This window comes from Raphanus sativus, chromosome 3 (assembly GCF_000801105.2).
Source record: "Raphanus sativus cultivar WK10039 chromosome 3, ASM80110v3, whole genome shotgun sequence".
NCBI classification, from domain to species: Eukaryota; Viridiplantae; Streptophyta; class Magnoliopsida; order Brassicales; family Brassicaceae; genus Raphanus; species Raphanus sativus.
The window spans coordinates 20,377,988-20,386,107 of NC_079513.1; the positions used below are offsets into that span (position 1 = coordinate 20,377,988).

An 8,120-nucleotide genomic window follows, 5' to 3' on the forward strand; every position below is an offset into this window, starting at 1 on the left:
CACATACTATAACTATTAAATAAAAAATAAAAATAAAGTTCAGTAAATTTTATGTTAAAATTATTAAAACAATAATGAATTAACAACAATAATAAAATTATCATTGTAGACATTCAATAAGGTCTACTACGTTACAATAAAACCTACTCTTAATTTTTAATTTTAGTAGACTTCAAAAGAAGTCTACAATGTCAGCAATCTTTTAACCTAGTTACATTTATGTCTCCATATATAAATGAAATTTACACAATCTCTCTCTAAAATGGCTGCACAATTTTATCAAACTCTCTCACTTCTCTCTAAAACTCTCTCCCTTCTCTCTAAACTCTCTCATTTCTCTCTAAAATCCTCTCATGTTTTTCTCACAAAGTTATGTTGTCATTTTAGGTATTATGATTCATGGTTTTCATCTTCTCCTTTAAAAATGTAAGTTTTAGATCTATAGACTTTAAATGTGTATTTTTTATATTATTTCTTTCTCACATATCTTTTTGCAGGTATTACCATTGATGGTTTTCATCTCCTCCTCTAAAATGTAAGTTTAGATCTATAGATTTTAAATGTGTATTTATAAGTTTATAATCAAATAAAGTTATAGATCAAACTCTGTGCATTTACTTTTATACTATTTTATCTGATAAATTTTATTTTAAATTATTTTCAGATTTAAAACTGTTTTTCATATTTCAAAATGTATAGATTTTTTCAAATCTGAAAATTATCTGACAGTGTAGACTTTAAATGAAGTCTGCTTATAAAGTTAGCTAAACCACACATTTTAAGTAGACTTCACTGGAAGTTTACCAAAATATGATTTTAGTCTTTTTCTTATGCTTTTTTAATATTTATCTTATTTTGCAGGTATTTTCTTCCATGGTTGTTATCTCCTCCTCCAAAAGATGTAAAAATTACATTTATAGATTTTAAATATTTCTTTCTGTAATTATATTAAAATAAAGCTACATATTCAAACTCTATGTCTTTAGTTTATTACTATTTTCATATAAATTATATTTTCTAAAGCTTTTAGATTTAAACTTATTTGATATTTTTTAATATATACATTTTCAGATTTATTATTTTTTTTCTATATGGTAGACTTCAAATGTCTAATAGCCTTGATTTTTAAGTAGATTTCATTTAAAACTCACTCAAATATTATTTTAATTTTATTTTATTTCTCATAAAATTATTTTATTTTGCAAATACTCTCTTCCAAAATTTTCAAATCATCTTCCTAAAAATGTAAGATTTACATTTATTCATTATAGATATATTTTGAGAGTTTATATTGAACTAAATTTATAGATTCATATTTTATATTTTTTCTTTGATACAAGGTTGACAAAAAATTAGTTTTTGAAATATCTTCAGAAAAAAAAAATTTCAAATTTCTAAATGTACAATTTTGGATCTGAAAGTTTTCCGTTAGTGTAGACTTCAACTAAAGTCTACTGAACAATAAACTTTAAGTAGACTTAATAAAAAGTCTACTAAAATATGATTTATTTTTGTATCTTATTTTTTTCTCATAACTTTATCTTACTTTGCAGGTACTTTTTCCAAGATTTTATTTGAGGCATCAAGATTATGAAAAATCAAACACAGTCAAATAAATTCCTTTGTAATATTTTCTCATAATAAAATATTCATTTTTCAATAATTTTGGATGCATAATCAATAAAAATTGTATTCACTTTTAGTTTTGTTTCACTTGTATGATAGTATTAATTTGTTGTTAGATATGGTTTTTTACAAGAACTAATCAACCAAACAAGTGAAACCACCATGAGGTAAAACAATAACTAACACACATGTGAGTAGAAGAAAATCTAAACAAAAATTTCAAGAAATTTTAAGAGTAAAACTAATCACAAATTTTTGCAAAAAATTCAAGTGTATAATTATAACACATTAACTTTTGAAATTCATCCAAAACCATTAAAATTTACTAACACACACTGTAACATAACTATATAGTAAAAATATATGATGATTGATACACAAATGCACTTCTAATAGAATTTATGACGTAGACTTCAAATGTAGTCTACATTCTTAAATTTAGAAAGACGTCTACACTTGTTATATAACATATATCCAAACCAAAAATTTGTAGTGTACTTAGCTTTGACTTGATACACAAAGACGTACAAAGTGTTTATTAGATAACTTAATCAAATTCTGCATTTGTCGATCATTCGTGACATGCATAAGTTCACCATGTGTACAACCATCATATATACAGAACATTCTCCCAACTCCAACAAAGAGCCTTTCTCCACTCATTCTCCGTATACGGCCGGTAATTGAGTCATTGTCTCCAAAAAGATACAAGTTTACATAATTAACGAATAAATATTTCATGTTTCATAAAACTACAAACGTAGACATACAAATATGTCTACAATTAACACCTAACAACATAGTAAAATCAAAAGTACTATAATTTCATAATTACAACTGTTTTTCTTTTTAAAATCACTCAAACCCATTAGGGTTAACTAACACACACTTTCAAACAAAAAAATCTACCAAAACATTTATGAATAATACAGAAATTCAGTTTTAATTTATTTTCCTATGTAGACTGTTCAATCAGTCTACGAAAGTGTAGACGTTCGTTTTAGTTTACATTTGTAGACGGCCAAATAGGTCTACTATTTGGGTTAGTTTTTGCAATTGAAAATTTTACGGGTTACTTTTTTTATTTGACCAGAACTCATCCAAGTTTTGACTTTATACATTTAGACTTCCTTTTTAGTCTACCACATAAAAAATGTTAGTTTTTGTTATTGACCAAGAACTTATCCAAGTATTGACTTTCAAAGGTAGATTTCATATGTAGTCTACATGTTTCAATTTTTTTGGAAAATGTTAGTTTTGCAATTGACCATTGTTTGATTTTCGAATGTAGATTTCATATGTAGTCTACAGATTCGTAGACTTTGCATAAGGTCTAACTTCAAAACCCATGGGGTTATTTTGCATTTGACCAAAATAAATATGTAGACTTCACGAACAGTCTATATTTTTTTGTGAAAAATGCGTAAACTGCATTGGAAGTCTACAATTTAAAAAATATTTATTTTTTTTAAAAATATTTTAGTCAAATACAAAACTAATCCTATTCAACGAAGTCAATGTTTTGGTCAAATGCAAAACTGACCTTAAGTAGACTTCTTTGGCAGCCTACATTTCGTAGACTTCTTTTGAAGTCTACTTAAGAAAGTCAAAAGTGAGGTCAAATGTAAAACCAACCTCTTTTACGTAGCCGTCTTGGTAGGTCTACGTAGATTTTTGTTTTTGTGGTCAAAGGTAAGGATGTAGACTGCTGGGGAAGTCTGCGTTACAAAAAAAAGTTAAAAAAGTCAATTGCGAAACTGACTTGTTCGTTGACAAATAGACGGAATCGTATGTCTACACATTTGTGTAGACATATAAAGCAGTCTACCATCACGACACAGACTGAAAAAATGGTGAAAACCATTTAAACAGCTACCTTTTGCCGGTGTGAACCTCGATTCCGACCCTTTCAACCGTCCAAACTCATAAACTGAGCAAAAGGAAGCATCTTTGACGATTTACTAATGAAGAAACTCGAAAATGTGAAATTTGTGAGATGAAAATGAAAGTTGTGAGAGTTTTTTAGATAGAAATGTAGAGAAAATGAAAGATTTATTGAGTTAGAGAAGAGAAAAAGTGGTTAAAATTGAGTTATTGAGCTTTTATGAGCTCAAACATGGTGGTCTAATGGTGGTTGCAAAATTGATGATGATGGCATTGTTGTAAATAAGAAGAAATGCTTAGGGTGTAATAGGTTTTTTCTCATTTTCGAAAATATTTTTTTTTTAAAGATAATGACAGTTTTGTAAATATTTCGAAAACATAAGGATGGTTTGGAAAATTCATTGATGAATAGTAATGAGAAAAAAAAGGAGTTGGTTTTGCAATTGACTAGAATTCTTAGGTTTGTTTTGATAAAAGCCCTTTATTTGTGGTGTTTATACTATACCTAAAATCATATATTGGTTATGATTGATTTAACAATACTGAACTATTATTATATTAAAGAACAATTCAACATTAAAAATTTAATAAATAATTTTTCCACAGATCTCTTTCGGATCTTTTGTGAATATAACGTGTATACTAAGATACACACATATATATATATATATATATATATATATATATATAGGGAAAATTCCTTAAAAATACACAGACTGAATTTCATTTGCTGATAAAATACACAAACTTTTTTGGTTTCCCAAAAAATACACAAACTAATTTTAATTGTCCATAAAAATACACGAACTTTTGAATTTTGAAAGTTTCACACCTCGAAAATATTCTTGACCCAAAAAGAGGAGAGAGAAGAGAAGGATAACAATCATGATCTTGTTTGCTTTTACTCCCGATGATCCTCCTCTTAATTTACCCTTCCACCTTCAAATTCTCTGTAAAAAACAATTTTTTTTTTAACACAAAAATTTAAGAAGCGAAAAACTTAGAATATCTAAAACTCTGAGAACTAAGAATCGAATCAGAGATTATGAAACGGTCTGCAGGATTAAATCAACTCTCTCTCTGATTTTTAGGAAGAAGATGAAAGAACGCTTTCGAAACTCTAGATCGATGGGCCTCACGCGAAGAGCTTCTGGTTTCTGAAAGCAAAGCCCAATTCAGACCCAAAATCAGATAGTTTCACGTTTAGTGAAACGCAGCATATCCTATGTGGCAGCTGGATAATTGATCAATTTCCAAGCTGGAATCCTAGGTGGCATCATGGGAGGGATTTAAACACTTCTTTATATATAAAGATATTGTGGTACACTCCTCTTTCTTCGACTCTGTGATTTATATGAAAACATTTCTTCCTTTGACAAGTTCCGAATGTTGTATAAATGGCAATCAATTGCTAGCAACTACAAATTCTTACATGTATCCTCTGAAAAAGCAGAGCATATTTTATGTTATTAGAATTTTCAGAAAAAATATCGGTTCCCTGTATAATGATTTTTTCTCCATCCAGTAATCTGTTCTGTGTGTTTAGTGTTTCTCCGGGAAATACCGAGACTGCAACTTTAGAAGCAAGCAGAAATCCAATGAGGTAAACTTGAGTAAAACTATGAAGAGTTAGTGTGCTTCATCTTCTCTTTCTTATAAATTTTATCATAGAAGACATGTCTCAGTTCTCTTGAGTCCTTCCATTCAAAGCACTAAGATCAAGATTATCGGCGTCCTAAGCCGCACCTTTTAGCATTTAATTGCTTAAAAATAAAACTAAAATAGCCAATTATACGAAAGACACCTCTTAATTAAGAAGTTTTTCTTCTCGTCCTTAAGTCACATGTTATGCTGCATATGGCCGACACATCTCTCTTTCTTCGTGTTCGTCGTCTTCGGTTCTCTCTAGCGGGCGCATCTCTCTTGACAGAGCCGACAACGCTTCTCCCTCGACGACGCTTCTCCCTCGACGGCGCATCTCCATCGACGTCGCTTCTCCATAGACGGCACCTCTCTCTTCGTCTTCGCTTCTTTCTCGACGGTTCTTCTCACCTTGATTTCAATCTCTTTGACTGCTGGATGCGATCTGTTCATCAACAATTTTGTTGTATATTAAAAAAAAATTAACATTGTGTGATCAAGTGTATTGTCTTCTCTTTCTTATAAATTTTATTATAGAAGACATGTCCCAGTTCTCTTGAGTCCATCCATTAAGCCATATTGTAAGTAAATGTCTTATTTCTCATTTAAAAAATTGGTATCAAATTAGTAAATAATGAAATGGTCAAAGCAGGATCAATGAATCCTGGAGTCGATGGTAATGACAGTACACTTGATCACACAATGTTAATTTTTTTTAATTTACAACAAAATTGTTGCCAGGATTCTGTTATGCTTCTTTCATCAGCTATTGTTGGAGCAAATCTAGAAGGCCGGGCCGGCCATTCCTCTTGGCCATTTTTTTACAATGTTAAATCTTTTTAATATTCAACAAAACTATATAAAAATTTTAGGATCAATTCATATCTTTTTTTAACACTTGAGATTGTAAACATTATTCTCATAAATAAAATTAATTTATTATTAATAAATTTATTTTTGTTTTAAAATCATGTGTCATTAAAAAGAGTTTTATTTTATTTCGAAGTTTTCCTTCAAAATGAAAGATTATTGGAGATGAATCTCGTAATAACGTATTGTGGATAGATATTTTTATAACTCTATCGTCCATTATTTATTTATTTTGAATTATTAGATTGTGAATATAAGGGAAATTTTGGAAAAATACACTTAGATAAAATTATATTTTGAAAACTACATCATCCTTAATTTTGATTGTGATTGTCTCTACAGATTTATTTTTCAAACTTAAAATTAATATAAATGTATCTACAATTTAGTTAACCATAAAATAACTAAACAATATATGAATGATCTTTAGGGAAAATTTGGAAAAATTCATTCAAATGAGTTTATATTTTGAGAAATACACTATTAAATATTATTTTTGAAAATTAAAATTATTTATAAGTGATATGAATAAAAAAACTAATTAGATATTCATAATAATTTTAGTCTCAAATTGAAATTTATAATTAAAATTAAATATCTACTCATTTTAAATTTAGTATAAAACTCTTATCTCATCCCAATCAAGAGAAACCTAGAGTTTCTTTTTTATTCATCTATCTACTCTGTTTGTTTCACAATGGTCCTATTTATCTATCTTTTGGCAACGTCAAATCGTCATTATCTCTATGTTTAGTATTCCCAAGATCCAGATGGTTTGATTTGGGGTATCATTTTTCTTAGTTGGACTCAAATGCGGTTGGGGGTGGGAGAATTTGCAAATGCGGGTGGTTGCGGTATCAAACGTTATTAAGCATTTTTAATGATTTGCACAACATTTGAAAATTCTTGAGTTTGTGGATAAATAAATTATTATATAATATCCAAACTATCCAAAAATATCTGAAAGTATTAGAATAGTTTTATCGAAAATATCCAAAGTTAAAAGAAATATCCAAATTTTTATCTAAATCATTATAACTATTTAATATTTTATCTGAAACAGAACCGAAACCAAATGAGAACCGATTTTCTGGGTATTTTCCGATTCCTAATTTTACTAACCGAACTGAACTGAACGGAATCCAAACTATCTAAACCGAACCAAACCAAAAATAGGTCAAGTAGTAAATGGATCATCTAGCCCCCTACCTGAACTACCTGAAACCCGAAATACCAGACCGAACCGAACCGATACCCGAAATGCCCAGACATACATACTACTATTAAAAATAAAATATTTTCTGATAGATCTGATTTTAAAAAAAAAAACGATTTCAGTCACTATAAAATTATAATATAAATATTTATATATAGTAAGATTTATATTTTTTTAAATAAGACAGATCTATAATATATGACTACTTATAATTTAAAATTTCAAAATAATAGTTCATTTTGAAATTTGATAAAGTTAGGATGAGAAAATATATGAACACGTTAAATAAAGTTTGCAGAAATATAAAATTTTAAAAAGAAAAATATATATTCTAAAAATTATATTAGCATCATTAATTTTTAGTTTATAAAATATAATATATTATCGCTTTGAATGATGACCAATGAACGAAAATGAATAGTCAATTCCTTATCATTCTTACAAAAATTATTAACAAGGAATAGTTGTTTCTTCTTATTCTTCTCATTCTATTTTTTTTAGAGAAATAAAGAGTAAAACTATTCTTTATTGAATTTGGGGAAGAATAACTATTCATTTTCGTTCCTACTATTTTATTACTGTACATTCATTTTCTATTCTTTTTTTTTTGTTCCCAGAAAAATCACCAGTCGGGAACCTATATATATCCCGCAGTTATCCTGCAGTCACCATTCATATATTATTTTGAATCGCTCATGTCAGACAAACCGCAATTATTTTGCAATATCATACAAACCACAACTAAACTGTATTGCAAGTCTAATCTATTAGTTATGTACTGCTCAATCCGTTGTTACCATTCAAAACCTTTATATTTTTTCTGTTTTTGTTTTTAAATTATAATTTACATATTAAAAGGAATGTTTAATGCCTGAGTGGGTTT

The 8,120-nt window shown here is 28.3% G+C and overlaps 1 long non-coding RNA gene across 1 annotated transcript; it reads left to right on the plus strand.

The window, feature by feature from the left end:
• The first annotated feature begins 496 nt into the window (after positions 1–496).
• On the plus strand, positions 497–1,640 carry LOC108839178 (uncharacterized). Its single transcript, XR_001947643.2, has 3 exons — positions 497–535; positions 862–901; positions 1,554–1,640. It is a non-coding gene; the product is annotated as an uncharacterized LOC108839178 (long non-coding RNA).
• Positions 1,641–8,120: the final 6,480 nt, after the last annotated feature.